The sequence below is a fragment of the Pongo pygmaeus genome, chromosome X, assembly GCF_028885625.2.
Source record: "Pongo pygmaeus isolate AG05252 chromosome X, NHGRI_mPonPyg2-v2.0_pri, whole genome shotgun sequence".
NCBI lineage: Eukaryota > Metazoa > Chordata > Mammalia > Primates > Hominidae > Pongo > Pongo pygmaeus.
This window is the reverse complement of record NC_072396.2, coordinates 106,938,881-106,958,108: the sequence shown is the minus strand read 5'-3', so window position 1 is coordinate 106,958,108 and position 19,228 is coordinate 106,938,881. Positions and strand designations below refer to the sequence as shown.

The window sequence follows — 19,228 nt, the reverse complement described above, 5'->3', positions numbered from 1 at the left end:
GCAAAAAATACAATACTTCCCTTAAACCACAGCTTATGAACCTAAGTGCAGAATGATTCATTCTAATTCTGTCAAAGAAAAAAAAAAAACTGGTAAGTGTAAAAGAAGACTGTAAATACATATACTGTGGGGTATCCATAGGATGAAACACCAGGTAGGTCTAACACTCCTTGGCTGTTGCTGGAAGACAGAATCTTAAGTGAGCATCAGGGCAGGTGAGAGGTGACTGAGAGAGGATGACGGCACAAGGGGCAGGTCTGGGCAGCTGTGCCCCTGGAGAGGGGATGAGTGGGAGGCAGTGGTAGAAGGTCCAGGAAGCCTATACAGGGGTGGGGTAATGGAGAGTGAACGAACGCCCTGCTCTCTGGAAGGGACCCTCCTACAGTGTGGAAACCTCTACCTACACTGAGAAGGGAAGAGATGAATCAATGAATGCGATGTAGATTTGGGGTCGACAGCAAATGGAACTGCTTTAATATACACGCGAATACTCCAAACAGAACTGGTATTTCAGTGAACAAACCATGTTATAACATCTGTTACTCTTTGTTAGATGTACTCCTTTTCCTTAAAAAAGAACAAATGTGAAGATGGCTGCGATGTCTCCTAGTGGCCAGAGCCAGGATTGCAACTCTGAGAGCTGACTGGTGAGTTCAGCAGGGGAAAGGGAGGGATGGAGGTTGGGAGGTTGATTAATGGGATCAGCCAGTTTTCTAGAATTTTTGACGTACCTACAGGAATCCCTCTGTATCCATTATTTTTCTGGGTTATAAAAAAGTACGTTTTCGGGGATATCTAAATCTGATATTGGAAGTACAGCATCAGTCTGAACTGGGGATAATGCTGCAATTGTGAACTGTATTTGAGGTGGTAGAGCTAGAGGAGCTAGAACACACACACACACACTCATGTGTGAATCAATTCATTTTTTAAAAATCTACTTTATTTCCCCAGGAAATTGAATAAATGAATGCCTAAAGTAAGGAATATATGTGTACCATACTCTTGTCAATATGTTCACAGCATATTGTTTTTAATATTTCATCAAAATACTTTTTCCTGAATATAAAATGTAAAACAATATATAAAAACACATATATGAATTGAAATTAACCTGTATCTCTCACTGGAGCAGCTCCTAATCCCTGACCCCTAGGTGTCTGCTGTCCATAGAATGGTGCATACTGTGAAATGTGTCTCCACAAGTGAGATGCACACAAATATGTTCACCTACACACACACATAGTCTGTTCCAAAGGTCGAATCACATCCTTATCTTCTTTTGCAACCTATTTTTTCCACTTTTCTTCTCAGGATTTATATTTACATCTTATTAGTTTTTGTGGTTTCGGCATAGTTCATGTGTTTATTGTTCATGTATCTAACTATTTGACTTCTCCACTGAAATTATTTGCCAAGCTCTTTGTTAGTGTGCTTCACAAAGCATGAATTCTAATCCTGTATCTCAGCTCTAGTTTGTAGGGATTTTTCCAGAGTTTTTACGCTATTCTTAGTTTTTTTAATTTAGAATTTTTCAATTTAAATTATTTTCTGACTTAAAGCCACATGGATCACAATTTTTTAAAAAATGTTAAACTGCCTTGGAACATGTAATGGCAGTGTCCAAGAAGATTAGATCATTCTGAGCCCAGGAGGCACAGAGACAAACTGGAGAAAACTTTAGAATAATTCAGAATTACCCGCTAATCAAGACACAACAAAGGTATTTCCCTGATGTACAGAAACTCGCCTAAAGTACCCTGATCTGAATAATGGTCATAATTCAGTGGGTATTCTTGTGGGTAACTTGAATAGCTGTTGAGATTAAAGGAGATGAAATACAGAGTGCATTTGCCTAAAGGAGTTGCGATGGTTAACACTGAGTGTAAACTTGATTGGATTGAAGAACACAAAGTATTAATCCCGGGTGTGTCTGTGTGGGTGTTGCCAAAAGAGATTAACATTTGAATCAGTGGGCTGGGAAAGGCAGATCCACCCTTAATCTGGTGGGCACAATCTAATCAGCTTCCAGTGAACATAAAGCAGGCAGAAAAATGTGAAAAAGAGAGATGGGCCTAGCCTCCCAGCCTACATCTTTCTCCCATGCTGGATACTTCCTGCCCTCGAACATTGGACTCAAAGTTCTTCAGTTTTGGGACTCGGACTGACTCTCCTTGTTCCTCAGCTTGCAGACAGCCTATCGTGGGACCCTGTGACTGTGTAAGTTAATACTTAAATATATATATATATATGCTCACCTGTCTCAAGGCCAACACTTGAGTTTCTGCCTGAGCCCACTCACCACTTCAGGCATCAGCCAACTCATGTGTCCCTACACACAGGTCTCTTGGCACAAAGAATGGGATCTCACCTCTGTCATCTTCACCCAGAAAAGTTGTTGAGTAAAGACTCATGGGGTTACAATAGCAGGGGGGTGAAATCTCACCATTTCTCAAGCCCAGAAACCCATCTTCTAAAAGGGAGGCTGCTCAGGGTACTCTAGGGAGGGTGAGGGATGGAATTTCATTCAAATCCTGCCACTTACCTGAAGAGGTGACTTAGGCTCTGTGAGCCTGAGGTTAGTCATCTGTGAAATGGGACTGACCATACCATCCTTACATAGCTGCCTTATGGGTACATGAGGAAACCTCTTGAGAGTATATGGCATGGGGTGGGACTTAAATGGCCTTTAAATGGGACACAGCACTAGGGGCTGGCTGAGCCTCAGTGCTAAGGCAGGCATTGTGAAAAATCATTTCTCATTGCTCCCCCTTATGAGAACACAGACATCTATTTGAAGAAAGCAAATGTCCCTGTGATATGTCTTGAGTTCAAAGTTTTGTAGACAGTAGTTTCTCTGCTTCGTGGGTGTTATCAGAAGCTCATAAGAGCTGCTCAACATCATGCTTCTGAGATGACCCAAATTTAGTTCCCCACACTGGGAAGAACAGGCATGTCTTTGAACTTACCTGCTGAGCTCAGAGACAGCACCAGGGATGCAAGGTTTGGTGTTTGCCCAGTGGCTGCTCCTAGACTACTTGGTATGTTAATATATTTATTGGTATATTCTAGATCTGTCCCAAAATCACCAGTGCAGGGGTTTTCAGATCGTGCATTAACCAGCCACATCGGATCAGAATTTCAGCCATCTGCTGCCTCCCTGAGAGACAAAAATCCAAGAGTTACTAGCATTTCTTCACACACAATGTCTATTATTTCATTAGGTAATAACTAAATATGTATTGAGCTCAAACCCATTCTATTCCATCAGAGGTATCTCATGAGCTCTAATGTGATATAAAAGCATAAGGGAAATAAACATGTGGTCAACTTCAAGGGTTAATTCTGAGATAGCTTTTTTTCACATTAGCTTTTAACTTGGTCAAGTTTCAAGAAATTGAAGATTTAAAAAAAAAATCTCTCCTTGGACCCCCTCATCACCCATTCAGCTACAGGATACAGATCTTCCTGTCTCTGTCTCTCCCTCCCTTATCCTTCTTCTCCTTCATATTCGAAGTACCAAAGAGTTTTCTACATGCTCTGTTAACATTTTTCACTTCCCACTCATCATCCCACTGTCCTGTGGCTTCTGTCTCTGGGATTGCCATGAACATTCTCTCCAAAGTCATAATCCACCCATTTCTTACTAGGTCCAGGTTTTGTATAAATACACTAACATAGGGCATATTACTTTTAATGAGCTCCTAAAGTATGTATGCTTGCAGACTGCTTCTTTCACCTAACAACAGAGCTTTCACAGTTTCCCAGGCTCTAGAGCATGATGCACTGGACATAAGTCCAAGCTGTCCCACTCCCTAACAGTTCAGTCTTAGGCAAAGTCATTATCCTCTCTGTCCCTCAGTTTTCCATCTGTAAAACTGAATTTTCAATAGTATTTAACTCATAAGTGTGTTCTGGGCACTGAATGATCCAATACATTAAAAGCATATAGTACCTACGAAATGTTGGCACTTTTAAATACTTTTCACATGTCTTACTGGCATTCGTATCCCTGTAGCCATGAAAAAAAAATTAGGGTATCGACCAATGTTTATTCATAATCAATGACATTTGGGGTATGATGTTTGTACATGTAATAGTTTCCTAGGGCCACCATAACAAATTATCACAAACTTTGCATATTTAAACAACAGCAATTAATTATGCCATGATTCCGATGTACAAAACCAAAGCCTGAAGTACAAAATCAAGGTGTAGGCAGGACTGCACTGCCTCCAAAGCCTTTAGGGGAGAATCCTTTCTTAGCTCTTTCAGCTTCTTGTGGCTCCTGCTTTATTTGGTTTGAGGTGGCATAACTCAATCTCTGCCTCAATCTTCACACGGCCTTCTTCCCTGGATGTGTCAAATCTCCCTCTGCTTTCTTTTATATAGATACCAGTCATTGGAGTTAGGCATCAACCTACATTCAGGATATTCCCTTCTGGAGATCTTTCACTTCATTATGTCTATATAGACCCTATTTCCAAATAAAGTTTGGGTGGGTTAGGATTGGGACGTGTTTTGAGAGGGACAAAATTCTACCCACTACAGTTAAATAAGCAAGTTACACTACTAAATGGAAGATAAAGTATCTTCTGTATATACATGGATTGGCTGATCCCTGAGATGTTGAACTAGACCAAGCTGTGGCCCTTTGGAAAGGGAACCTGGATGGTAGTCTATTAACAGGTACACAACTACTATATAAAGGGTATTTTATATTTCATCTCATTTTGATTTCAACAATTCTATCCAGTACCAATAGTTATGCCCATTAGTTAGATCAGGGAACACAAATTAAAAGATTGGTAACTTGATCTAGGGAAACTACCTTATAAACTATTGTTCCAGGATTCTAAACCTAGAATTATTCAAAATATTTTTCCCTTCTGTCCTGTCAGCTAACATTTGATATAACTTAAAGCATTTTTTTTTTCTTTTTTTTTTGAGATGGAGTCTCGCTCTGTCACCCAGGCTGGAGTGCAGTGGCATGATCTTGGCTTACTGCAGCCTCCTCCTCCCGGGTTCAAGCGATTCTCCTGCCTCAGCCTCCTGAGTACCTGGGACTACAGGCGTGCACCACCAAGCCCAGATAATTTTTTGTATTTTTAATAGAGATGGGGTTTCCTGATGTTGGCCAGGCTAGTCTCAAACTCCTGACCTCAAGTGATCCACCCATGTCGGCCCCCCAAAGTGCTGGGATTACAGGTGTGAGCCACTGCACCCAGCCTTAAAGCATTATTATTTTTGAGTTGTTCTTTCGAAAACAACGTGCTGAAGTGCTTTTTAAATAGTAAAAAATTATAAAGTATAGAATAGTATCTGTATAGCCAAAATAGAAAATAAAAAGAAATACAAAAATTTGGGAGAAATTATTTCTAACCCATATTCAATCATGTTTTATATCCTCCAAATATGAAATATTCATGAACAAGAGAAGTAAGCCAATCATATCAAGAGACAATATATAAATCTCAGAAAAATGATATAAATTCCAACACTTGGGAATACACCAAAACAAAAAATATGAAACAGAATCATATTTAGTTAACCAGTTAAGTCATAAATTATAATGTAGTGCATGGATTTATGTAAAATAATTTATATAGATAGATTAACATGGATTTAGAGGTATGTGTGTCAATAAAAGTAAGTTAGTATACTACATGCAGAGAAAAACATCTGAAGAGTAGATACCAATAAATTAAGAGAAACTATCTTTGTATTATGGAGAAGGAGAAGGTGTGACAGACAATATTTTTAATATGTAATATACATTTCGATTATATTTGATAAAGCTTAAACAATGAAAATAATTAACTGATAATGTGATAAAGTTATTGAGATTCTGTTCTGTAAATCAGAAAAATCTGTGACCCTAGTCACAAAATTATAGTGTAGAAATGCATTTATTAAGAATCATGTTCATATGCTGCTGTGTGAAAATAGTACATTAAAAAATTATATTTCATAAATCAGTGTGTGCACATTGTAGGGAGACAGAGGATTCTTTTATTTTATAAATGTGCAATTCTCTAGTGTTTTAAATTTAGAAACTTTATTGTACAAAATGTGGAAAACAAAAAGTTGTGAAATTACAAATATGATGCTCATATATTCACTGCTTTGGAAACATGTTCACAGTATACTGTTTTATGCATAAGACAAAAAGGTCAAAACTATTTATTTGACAGTGTGTTTGTATGTTTCAGTGTGGGTATCTGCATGTTGTTTGTATCTCGGTCTTCTTCACAACAATTATACACACACAAACTCTTGCAGCTTTCTATTCAGTTCGCAGATAGAGAGTAAGGATAAGGTCATCCTTGTGTTGGTTTCATCCTTGGTTCTCCTCATGAGTAAGGGACTACATGTTTACTTTCTCTTTTAGCCCTTCACTATATCAGAGTTGTGGATTTCTGGTTTTGTGCTTGTCTTTTCCCTAGGAGAGAATTCCCTCCCATTTGGTCTTCTAGCTGACATGGAGTTTCTGCTTTATGCAAGACTGCCTCTCCCGTTTGAGGGATGTGGACCCAGATCCACAAAAGACTGAAAAGAGTAGAGACTGAATTGTCAAAGACAAGCACAGGAGTAGGACTCCTATCCAAATATCTAATTCTCCTGATTTAGTGAGATGGCTTTCATGAACTTCTCACATGATGTTCACCTCCCCTCAGCATTCCTCTTACTCTGTGGGGAAATAGGCATTCTCATACATTACTAGAAGTAATATTAAATGGTACAATCCCTGTGGGGGGGTTTGATGCTATCTATAAAAATACATTGGTATTTACTCTTGGAAACAGCAATCCCTCTTCTAAAAATCCAACCCAAAGAAACACTGCAAAAAGATAAAAGGCATATACACAAGGCCATTTATGGTAGAAAATTCCTAACAGAATAGTAGTAATATGACAGATGCCCAGTATAGGGCCAACTAAATAATCTAAGGTACAACTACACCCTAGAGTACTATGCAAGTATAAAAAGCAAGGAGGACTCCCTCTCTATACTGCTATGAGTAATCTCCATGGCACATTGTGAAATAAAAAGCAAGAAGAAGAAAAAAGTATAGAGCAGCAGTATCCAATACAGTAGCCACTACTGACATGTGGCAACTTAAATTAAATTACAAACTCAGTTTCTCAGTCTCACTCATCATGTTTCACATGCTCAATAACCACAGCTAGCTAGTGGCTACTGTGTTGCACAGTTTAGATACAGAACATTTTCATTTCTGGATAAATTTTTACTGAGGAGGTAATATAATAATATACATATTGTATTTGCTTATATTTTTTAGAACAAGGGTAATAACAAAAACTAATAAAATGATTACCTACCATAGGACAGAGAAGCAGCCCAGGATAAAAGCAGATGACGTTTATCTCTTACAAAGGATACACATTTCCTGGTTAAACACACTGGAGAGGACAAAAAACAATGACCAACCCAGTAGCAATGAGCAAACAAAAGTACTCAGACTGAATCCAAAAAACAAAACACAAACAGAACAAGCTCACTGCTCACCTTTGGAAACTCCTAAGGAAACAAGTCACTGTTTTGAAAAGTGGATATACTGCAAAAGAACTAAACATTCATCCTACCTTCCCTGTGTATACCATATCTCAGCATAATCTAATAGGTCAGAGGAAGTTTTCTTTATACATGAATTCCAGCTGGTGAAGGCAGAAGAAATCAGAATTACAATGTCACCCTTTTTGTAACATTTAATGAAATGCAGATACAGGTAAGAATATTCAGAGACTGCAAAAAACATGAAGTAAAAGTGAATAGGGAAATTTTATAAAGAATAGATCAGGCTGACAACACCTGAATCCAGTGATTAATTTCAACATCACAGGAGAGACAACCAGATCCAATGAGCCTCCTAGTGTAACACTGTAAGAATAAACACCACCTCACCTGAGATATTCAAGCCAAAAAACTTGAATCTGAACAAGCCTCTAAATCTAATTACCAATTTAAAGGACATAAGAGTGGCCAGATGAACTTAATAAATAACAAAATAAGGACACAATCAGCAATATCCAGAATGCAAACTCCACAGGACAACAATCCAATTTCTTAAGCAAATAAATAAGGTTTTTAAAAAGAGTACAGACCTTCTTTGACTAAAAGAGACTTAAAACTTCAGAGAGAACTAAATTAAGGAGAAACTGATATTAAAACCACAATGAGATACTGCTACACACCCACCAAAAGAAAAAAACAAAAAAGACGGAAAAAACTAAGTGCTGGCAAGGATGTGGAGCAGTGGAACTCTTACACACTGTTGATGGGGATACAGATTGGAAAAACCGCTTTGAAAAATGGGCAGTATCCACTGAGATGAACATACACATACCCTGTGACTCAGAAATGTCAGTCGTTGGCACATGCCCAAGAGAAATGAAAATAAATGTCTATCCAAACATATGTATAAGATCATTCATAACACCATTATTCATAAGTCAAACACTGAAAAATATGTATCTCCAAAAGGGATACATATATTGTGAAATATCCGAACAATGCAATGCCATCCATCAATGAGAATGAACAATCTACAACTATAGACAACAATAATGGAAATCACAGAGACATTATGCTGATCGAAAGGAGCCAGACACAAAAGACTGCATGCTGTATGATTCCAGGCATTTTTCTTCTAATGTCCCAACAGATTTTGGGAAAGGAAAGGAAAATCATTATCCCATTTCCATTTATTTGAAGGTATTCCATGTCTTCCTATATTACCTGCAAGTTAACCTCAGGGAAGCATGTATCCTCTGAACCCTTGAAAAGTGATTCACTATACATAAGAAAAATGCTAATGCCATGTCTGAGAATAGATAACTGTGTGAGACAGAAGATATACCTGTGCCCAGTGCCAGCCCTAATCCATAAACTCTAGGTGACCTTGAGTAAATCACCACACCTTATCTGCGTCACCAATCAATGGTGGTCCGATCAGGCCTGTCTCCAAACCAAAGAAACCTAAAACACTGGACAAACCACCTGGAAAAGCACTATGAATTCCTAAAAAGGAAGATAATTCATCTTTGAATTCCAAGGAATTATTTGAATAGCCAAGTTGTCTAATGCATATTAAGTATGATGATTAATGTATTTTTGAAATAATTTCTCTTTTGGTTTTACAGTTATTACCTTTTTACATTTTCTTAAATAGATATCATCTTGGCACATGGCACAAAAGCTACTGAAAGATACTTTCCAACCAAAGACATACATGAACCACCATGGGCTAACATGGCTTTTTCTTCTCCATAATTGTACTGGTTAGGAGTGTGGGATCTGGAGACGGACTAGGGACAAGCCCTACTTCCTATAACCTATGTGACTTTGAATACTTTTGCTTCACCTTACAGTCACTCAAATGCCTCATCAGTAGACTGGGATTATGCAATACTTACCAAAGAAGACAAACCATTTTTAAACAAATAATGCTTTGTGTTTTGGTTTTACAAGGATAAATAGCCAATAATTCGATTATTTAAAAAATTATACTACAGAGACATTGGGATACCTGGCTCTCTGTGACGTTGGGAGAGTGAAAGAACCACTCTGTACTTCAATTTTGTTTTTTTGTAAACTGGGGCAAGCAACTGTCCCTACCTCATGAGTTGTTGCTTTGAGAATTACTTGAGTTAATACATGCAAACTCTTAGACCAGTAGTAGGAACACAGTAACTGCTCATTAAATGTGAATTTGCATATTGAGATTTTTCAAGTTTTAAAAGTTTAGTAGTTTGCATGTTACTTAAATAAAGCATTATAGTCTTACAATTGAATCTTAATTATCAACTGATATATTTTTTAAATTACTAACTTTCACTACTAAACCACATCTGGAAGACCTAACTAATTAACTTGAGACTATCTCAAAAGCACTTGGAAGGACTGATCTCAGAAAACAGTACCATCATTTCTCCATCTGGCTGAACAAAAAGACCTGGGGTCCTCCTCCACTCTGCCTTATCCCCCACACCCTACCTGCACAGGCACTGCAAGTCCTGCCTGCCCTACCTCAAAATATCCTCTGTTGAGGTCCACCCACCCCACCCCCGCCTCTGCACACAGCTGCAGCCCTGATCCCATCTACCTGCACCTCTTCCCTGGACTTCTACAATATTCTCCCAATGGTTATCCTCCCTCCCTACCTTGTCCCTTTCCAGTCCATTCTCCACACAGCAGCCAGAGTCACCTTCTGACAACAAGAATCAGACCATGTCACTCCCATACTCTAATCTTGACACTCACAATATAATTATCCAAACTCCTTACAGGGCCCAAACCATGTGGCTCCTGTCTACCCTTCAACTTCATCTCCCACCAGATTGCACACTGTCTGCTAGGCTCCAGCCACTCTAGCTTGTCCTCTGTTCCTGGATCAATGGTGTCCACACACAACATAGGGACACTGACAAAATGGCCTCTCCATGCCTGGCTTCTTCCTATCATTCAAGACTCAGGTCAAGTATCACTTCCTGAGAAAGAGTACACCGACAACCCCATCTATAATAATCCTTATGTTGATCCTTCTCTACTTTATTTAGTTATGCTTATTTTCTTCAAAGAGCATATCCTCATATGAAATCACATGCTTGCTGATTTATTTACCTGCTTATTGTCAGTTTTTCCAGACTAGAATGATAGCTCCTGGGACCCCCTGCCTGTCTTGTTTTCTGTGATGTTTCCCCGGTGCCTAGACCAGAGCTTCACACATAAATCATTGAGTAAGTATTACTGAATTGAAGGAATTGTTACATATTGGAAACACCAGAGATCACACAGATATTTAAAACTGAGTAGCAGGAGCAACTAACAATGAAATTAGACATCAAAGGATTCAAATTTTCATGGGCCTTGTTGCCAATCCACAGCAGTGCTTTTCAAACACTGATGAATACCAGAAACAACTAAAGAAATTACTCAAAATGGGCTGGGTGCGGTGGCTCACGCCTGTAATCCCAGCACTTTGGGGGGCTGAGGCGGGTGGATCATGAGGTCAGGAGATCAAGACCATCCTGGCTAACACAGTGAAACCCCGTCTCTATTAAAAATACAAAAAATTAGCCGGGTTTGGTGGTGGGCACCTGTAGTCCCAACTACTCGGGAGGCTGAGGCAGGAGAATGGCATGAACCCGGGAGGCAGAGCTTGCAGTGAGCCGAGATCGCGCCATTGCACTCCAGCCTGGGTGACAGAGTGAGACTCCGTCTCAAAAAAAAAAAAAAAAAAAAAAAAAAAGTTACTGAAAACGTAGACACTTCTCACCCCACCTCCCTGGTTTTGATTCTGTAGATCTAGGATGGGCCCAAGTACCTGCAATTTTAACAAGCAACCCTTGATGAATTTGATAAAGTGGCCCATGGAGCACACTTGGAAAAATTCTAGACCTAAACAGTTCATATTTAAGTATAATTAATTTAATGCCTCCATGCAGAGTTCTGGGACATCTGAAGCGTCTCTGTTAATGTAATTACTTGAAAGTGCACTGGCTCTTCCATTCCACCTAAGACCACTGATTGCTTTTTCACATGGGATCACACTTAAACTCCAGAGTATTCCAGGTAGTCTGGAGGATTGGGAATTGTTATCCTGCCATACGGGTGAGGCTGGTGGAAGGGTAGTGACTCACCTAAAGTGTCCCAATGATGAGACCCTGATCTTTTCACTCTTGCTCCAGTAACCTGTCTAGCAGACTCCACATCAAACTTGGTTCTTCTCTATCAGCTCCTGGTTCTGGGATGCAGAGTCCACACCCTTCTCTGATGTTGCATTAGAAGGGAGATTAAGAAGATAAGAAAGCACATGGAATAGAGAGGAAAGTAAGAGGATGGGAAAGCACATGAAACACAGGGGATGGGATGATGATGTCTGGCCTGTCCCCACTCAGTTAACTGGAAGCTGTGCAATGACACTTTTCCTCTTCCCCAGCTCCATCCTACCACCCTCTGCTACACACAACAGTGACACTGAAGCTCACACATAATAGAAATGTGGGCTTATCTGTGCTTGCTGTTACATTTCCAAGTATTCACCCTAGTAGTCATGCTATTACATTAATGTCAGAGACATCACATTGGCATAGTGAAGGAGGCAATGTTAGAATGAAGAACATTTGCTGATGGCCTACAAGACACCACAAGCTTTAGGTTGTTATTTTCAGACATTTTCAATTCAAATCCTCAAAGCTATGCTCTGAGGTGAGCATCATTACTTCCTTTCCACAGATGGGAATACCGTCAGGCTCAGAGAGCAAAATACACGCTCAAAGAATTCTAGGGAGGTGTCAAGCAGACACTGAGACCAACTTCAAGATCCTTCCACTGGCCAATTCTGGAAAAATGTGAGCATCAAAATACAGAATGATAGTAACAGAGTGTAACCCTTTGAAAAAAAGGAATCTCACAGTCATATCGATATAAATAAAAACATGAATAAGTACATTAATAAATAATGAGGCCAGGCACAGTGGCTCATACCTGTAATCCCAGGACTTTGGGAGGCCAAGGCAGGTGGATTTCTTGAGCCCAGGAGTTCAAGACTAGCCTGAGCAACATAGTGAAACCCCCGTCTCTACTAAAAATACAAAAAATTAGCTGGGTGTGGTGGGATGTACCTGTAGTTCCAGCTACTTGGGAGGCTGAGGTGAGAGTATCGTTTGAGCCTGGGAAGTCGAGACTGCAGTGAGCCAGGATCAAGTCACTGCACTCCAGCCTGGGCAACAGAGAGAGACAGGAAGGAAGCAGGGAAGGAAAGGGAAAGGGAAAGGGAAAGAGGAAGGGAAAGAGGAAGGGGAAGGGGAAGGGGAAGTAAAAGGGAAAGGGGAAGGGAAAGGGAAGGGAGGAAGGTGGGAAGGGAAGAAGGTGGGAAGGAAGGAGGGAAGGAGGGAGGGAGGGAGGGAGAAATCTCTACACTCAAGTACTCAGTAATAATTCATGAAGGAATAACAGAATTAGAAAAGCAACATTTGACAACTCTCATAGTTGTAAGTGATTCAGGTAAAAATCATAAATGCTCAGTTTGTACCAGCAAATCCCACAGTGGTCACTGAGTCATCATGGTAACCATGCTTGCCCAAAAAAGCTGGGAAAAAAATGAATGACCACCCTGATCTTATTCCTAATATATACTTGGAACTGAATAGGACTCACATGATGCACGGTAATTAACCTCAACTATCCCTTACAATAAACATTCCTGGCAGCTTCAGTGATATATACATTCATAATACATACATACTCACATACATACATAGTTGATCTCTCTCACCATCCCAGATCCCAGGAATTCATTGATGTAGATTTACTGAGTGGATGGGTGGGCAGGTAAAAAATTAAAACCTGGCCAGGTGTGGTGGCTTATGCCTGTAATCTTGACATTTTGGGAGGCTGAGGTGGGAGGGTCACTTGAGCCCAGGAGTTTGACATCAGCCTGGGAAACATGAGACTCTGTCTCTACAAAAAGAAAAAGTAAACAATAAGTTAGTCAGGTGTGGTGGTGTGCACCTGGAGTCCCAGCTTCTCGAGAGGCTGAGGCGGGAGGATTGCTTGAACTCAGGAGGTTAAGGCTGCTGTGAACTATGATTGTACTACTTTACTCTAGCCTGGGCAACAAAGCAAGATGCTGTCAAAACAAAAAACAAAAAACAAAAAAACCCCAAAAAAATACCACCACCACAACCACCACCATCACCAACAAAAACAGCAAACCTCACATTTCAACAGATTTATTTTAAGCACACATATAAAGTTGAAAGCTACTGAACTATGCTCTTTTAATGATTAATTTTTCTGGAGAATATCTCTGAGACATCTTTCAAATACTTTTTCCATCAAAAAGTGGCCCGTGCTTTCAACCAAAAAAAAAAAAAAAAACTTGAGCTATTATTATTTGGCTGCTGAGAAAATATAATAGTTCAGAGAAAATATAGTAATTAGGCATTGTATTTAAAAATAATGCCATTTACAGTAGCTTCAAAAAGTATGAAATATTTATGGATAATCTGTCCACAATTGTACAACACCTGCATACTGAACATTACAAAACATTGCTGAGAGAATTAAAGGAGACTTAAATAAATGGGGAATATACTGTGTTCATGGATGAGAAGACTCAGTATTGTTAAGATATCAATTCTCCCCGATCTGATCTATAAATTTAATGCAAACTGAATAAAAAATTTTACCAAAGTTTTAAAAAGGGAATTGATAGGCTGATTCTAAAATTCATGTGAAAATTTAATGGATCTAGCTGATAAAAACAACTTTGAATAAAAGGTCAAAGTTAGAGAACAAACACTACCTGACTTCAAGACTCTTTACAAATCTACAGTAATCAAGACTGTGCTGTTGGCATCAAGGTAGAAAAGCAGATCAAAGGAACAGAATAAGGAATCCAAAACAGACCAAACCTACACAGATAACTGTTTTTTTGACAAAGATGCAAAGGCAATTCAGTGGAGCAAAGATACTCTTTTCAGCAAATTGTGCTGGGAGAAGTGGTTATCTATATTCACAAATACAAACAGTGATCCAAATATCATACTATATACAAAAGTCAACTCAAAGTGGATCATAGATATAAATATAAAACCTAAAACTATAAGACTTCTACCAGAAAAGACTTCTACCAGAAAACACAGGAGAAAATCCTTGTGACTTTGGGTTAGGTAAAGACTTCATTAGTGAGACAAAACTACAATCTGTAGGTGAAGAAATCAATAAATTAGACTTCCCAAAAGTTAAAAACTTTGTTCTTCCAAAGATACTGTTAACAAGCCCTTGTCTGGGAGAAAATGTTTGGAAACCATTTATCTGGTAAAAGGCTTATATCCAGAATACAGAAAATCTCACAAAGCTCCTTAAGAAGAAAACAGACACTCCAGTAAATAAATGGACAGAAGAGTTGAAAAGACACTCCACTACAGAAAATATACAGATGTCAAATAAGCACATGAAAAGATATTCACCATCATTAATAATTAGGGAAAGTAAATGAAAAGTACAGTGAGATACTATTACATTCCAGAAGAATGATCAAAATTTAAAAGACTGACCATACCAATCACTGGCAATTTTCTGGAAGCTGAAACCCTCATACACTGCTTATTGGAATGAAAAATGGTACAACCACTTTGAAAACAGTTTGGCCATTTCTTACAATGTTAATCTTACCTCTACCACGTGATCCGGGGATTGAACTCCTAAGTATTGACTCTTGAATGAGAATGCATATTTTCACAAAAAGACTTATTCACAAATATTCATAGCAGCTTTATTTACAAGAGCCCCAAATGAGAAACAACCAAAATGTCCATCGACAAATGGATGGATAATAAAATGTTTAGTGTGGTTGTATACTGCAATAGTATTTAGCAATCAAAAAGAATGAAGTATATCAATAGATAAATGCAATAAAATGGATAAATATAAGTGGAGTGAATGAAAAAAGCCAGGTGTCGATAAAAAAAAAAAAAAGAAACTACCTCTATGATTCCATTTAAATATATTTCCGGACATGTAAAATAATGTACAGTGACAGGCATGCTGTGTTTACCTGGGGCAAGGCAGTGGGAAGGGTAGGTAGGCCAGGTACTACAGAACTGAAATTGTGATGTTTATATTATTGGGAAATAATAATGGTATTCAGAACAATCTAGTTATCTTAGTGGACATAGCTGGGTATCATTATAATAGGGCAAACTTACATTGTAATTATTAATTTTGAAAATGCCAAATTCTTGTACCTGACATTTTGATATTTTTAGGTAGCACTTAATTAATTTCTGGCTTCTTAGAAAATTTCATTATAGAATAGACAAAAACATAGAAACCATGGAAGAATGCATACCGTAATCAGATTGCTAGGAAGATCTTCTAACCTTCTAACTGTATAGTTCAACATCCATCTGAGAAATTCATGGGCATCACTGACAACTATTCATACAGGCAGAAAATGTATGTAAATTTGTTGCAAATACATGTTAAACATGAAGTTCCCTCCTCAAGTGAACAATTCATTGCTTTATGATAAAGTAAGGCATCTCTTAGATGGGAATCCAGGTTACTAAAAAAAGTAGTTTCTCATCTTCTGGACTATGTTGTGAACCTCACAGGAGCTATTCCATAACATGCTTTTGTTCAGCTCTATGAACTCACTGGAATCAGGCATCATATCCCACCAGGGAGGGAAGTGCCAGGGGTCTCCTGAGGACAGCTGCCCTTCAAATCTTGAGTAGAAGCTTCAGCACCCATCACGTCCCAGGTCCTCAGAACGAACCTCCTTCAGACACTTAATATAAGTTCAGTCACATGCATGAAGAGTTGCACAGGGAGAAAGAGAATCCAGCCATTATTGTACATTCTTGGAGTAACTCTGTGCCTGGCACCATACGAGGCAATGGGTTAGTGATCAATGACACTGATAAAATTGGGTGGTGATCATATCCAGAAGGTACAATGGGTTTCTCACCAGGGCCTTTTTCTTCTTTCCTTATCTATTCCCTAACAACAAATCTGAAAAGGAATAAAAAGATGCCTGAATTCACATACACATTCCTGATCCCACAATAACCACAGGGCTATGGTCTTGTACCTACTTTATCATGGTAAGTTCCAGAAATTCTATGGGTGAGCATAATTATCCCCATTATACAGAATGGGACACTAAGGTCAGTCTTTGCCTGTATCATCCTCTCACGCTCCTCCTTTACATGGGAAGTAGCTCTGGGACACCTCGGAGCAGGACACCACACTTCCTGGGGCCAGGAGGGACCCACCTCTCTTTCTCACCAGACAGCAAGGGCACTGAGTCCCAAAGCAAGAACAAGGAGACTTGGCTGGGATCCTTTGTCTTCCCACACCCTGGGGCAGTTCAGCCCTACATCTTCAGCTGAGTCTCAAACACCTGAAGGCAACTCTGCTTTTTTCACCAGGCCATGTAAGTCTCTATTGAAAAGTCATCACAGTCACCCTTATTATGTCTGGTTTCTATGGCAACCGAGATGTACAGGCTTCTCCTCCGCATCGGAAATGCTCCTTCCACACCGCCCTCTGTCCTCTTGCCTTTCTCGGAAAGCAAAAAACCTTTACTCTTCAGACTACCACCTGAGAAAGCTTACCAATAAAAGGAACTAGACTGGGACCCAGGCAGTTGGTGGAACTCTGCCTTATTTGATAAAGGACAGAAGTCTGTGTTGTTGGGAATTTTGTTTGCTTTAAAAGTGACCTTGAGGGAGTATTATCACTACATAGAGACCCAGGGCGGTATCCTAAGGCTCTAGACAATGAGCTAGCCCTGAGGGAGGGAACTTGTATAACTCACACACCATGCTAGGCAGTTAGGCATCTGTGGCAGAAAACTGAGAGACTGTTTATAATCATACGACTAAACAACCTAGGGACACCAAAATATGTCATTTAAGATATCTCTAAGTTATTTCAGGGAATCAGGCTTAGAATAATATAGTCATTTAGTAGGCAAAAACCTAATCAATTCAATCATACAATGGTTTGTCTTGACAAAGTCTTTATCCTCCATCCCAATATTTTATTCCATGTGAATGGCCATTCACAACCAAAACATTTCTAGTCTCTCTGTACACTCCTTTGGGAGGAGAAACATGCTGCTCAGCTGGAGTCCTTCCTTCAAAACTCTTGGTAGTAAGCTGCCTTTCAGAGGCACTCACTCTGCTCTGCCAACAGGAGGGGATATTACAAGAGGCCCACAGGTCTATTCTTCTTTCTGTGTCTCGCTGGCTCCCCAGCTGTTCCTATGGTCTTGCTTTACAATGCTTGAATCTCTTTTTTTTTTTTTTTTTTTCTTGAGATGGAATCTCACTCTTTCACCAGGCTGGTGTGCACTGGCGCGATCTCGGCTCACTGCAACTTTCGCCTCCTGGGTTCAAGCAATTCTCCTGCCTCAGCTTCCCAAGTAGTTGGGACTACAGGTGTGCACCACCATGCCCAGCTAATTTTTGTGTTTTTAGTAGAAACAGGGTTTCACTATGTTGGCCAGGACGGTCTCGATCTCTTGACCTCATGATCCACCTGTCTCAGCCTCCCAAAGTGCTGGGATTACAGGCATGAACCACCTCGCCCAGCCTACAATGCTTGAATCTCTAAGCCCCCACGCCCCCAGCCCCCACCAAGTACTCCACTGCTCCAAGTCTTAGCACTAAACCAAGATATATAATTTTAAAATTACATGGGCTTTATTTCTTATAAAGGTGATATTGGAGAATGTGACTTAGATATGCTGTCACATGGGCTACGAATGAGCCCCAGAATTGACAGTATCCACCCAGCAGTGCTGCATTGGGACAGTCACAAATGCCAAGGATTGCAATGCATAATGGCCTGCTGTCTCCTGAAGGAGCCCTGTCTATGTGTGTTCAAGAAAAGTGACTTTCTTGCCAAGTGCTATCCCTGTAGCAGGAGAAATGTGAAGAAATATCCCTTGTTTGGAATCGTTACTCACTAAGCCAACCTCTGAGGTTTTTCTTTTTCTTTTTTTTTTTTTTTTATTATTATTATACTTTAAGTTTTAGGGTACATGTGCACAGCGTGCAGGTTTGTTACATATGTATACATGTGCCATGCTGGTGTGCGGCACCCATTAACTCGTCATTTAGCCTTAGGTATATTACCTAATGCTATCCCTCTCCCCTCCCCCCACCCCACAACAGTCCCCGGTGTGTGATGTTCCCCTTCCTGTGTCCATGTGTTTTCATTGTTCAATTCCCACCTATGAGTGAGAAGATGCGGTGTTTGGTTTTTTTGTCCTTGCGATAGTTTGCTGAGAATGATGGTTTCCAGCTTCATCCATGTCCCTACAAAGGACATGAACTCATTTTTTATGGCTGCATAGTATGAAGTGGTTTGTAGCAACACACTCTCAGCACCTTAATTTACGTGACTGTAGTAGAGGCTCATCTTATGGTATTAGGCTCCAAATTCCAATAGTAGTGGAAAATTTATACATTGTGAAAATTTCCATTGGAAATCTCTTCAAGTAGGAATCAATGACATGTCCACAAATCTCTATCCACATATAAACCAACACTCAGATTATAGTCAAAATTATAACTAAGTTCCACCAAGCCTTCAAGGATAAGAGAATCTCTTTCTTATTCAGTAACAGATCACAGAAAAAGAGGGAAAGCTTACCAAAACCCTAATGTTTTGCATATATATTTCT

At 39.5% G+C, this 19,228-nt stretch overlaps 1 protein-coding gene across 50 annotated transcripts in view; it reads right to left on the bottom strand.

Annotated features, from left to right (window-relative positions):
• Positions 1-19,228, bottom strand: part of LOC129023809 (ras-related protein Rab-40A-like) — a 194,516-nt gene that overhangs the window by 62,711 nt on the left and 112,577 nt on the right. For 43 of the 50 annotated variants that reach the window (XR_010125408.1, XR_010125410.1, XR_010125407.1 and 40 more), the window contains one exon: positions 2,970-3,160. The gene's annotated coding sequence lies outside the window, so the exon portion shown is untranslated. Of the gene's footprint in view, positions 1-2,969; positions 3,161-11,663; positions 11,794-13,274; positions 13,486-15,880; positions 16,546-19,228 lie in introns of all 50 variants that reach the window. The other 7 variants (XR_010125409.1, XR_010125404.1, XR_010125391.1 and 4 more) reach the window with 2 other exon arrangements.